This window comes from Fulmarus glacialis, unplaced genomic scaffold (assembly GCF_000690835.1).
Source record: "Fulmarus glacialis isolate BGI_N327 unplaced genomic scaffold, ASM69083v1 scaffold24481, whole genome shotgun sequence".
NCBI classification, from domain to species: domain Eukaryota; kingdom Metazoa; phylum Chordata; class Aves; order Procellariiformes; family Procellariidae; genus Fulmarus; species Fulmarus glacialis.
The window spans coordinates 18,597-18,907 of NW_009193739.1; positions in this window are offsets into that span (position 1 = coordinate 18,597).

A 311-nucleotide genomic window follows, 5' to 3' on the forward strand; every position below is an offset into this window, starting at 1 on the left:
TGGGAAGAGTGAAGCGTCCGAGCACAGGCTCCTCCACGTGCACAGAGCCAGGGCTCTGCGCATGCGTGTGCCTGGGAAGTTATTTTTTAAATATGAAACCTGATCCTTGCACTGAATTTGAAAGTGTTTACCCTCAGACTGGTTGAAGCTAACAAGTTAAATTCCTGGAAAGCAAAGAGGTTTTCAGCTCAACATCCCATCATTTGAGACTTTTCAAGATTTTCACCCCTTATGCAAGTTAGAAGCATTTGAATTTTTTATATGTATAAAAAAATAATGTAGTTTTTATATAGTGTGTATATATACACAGT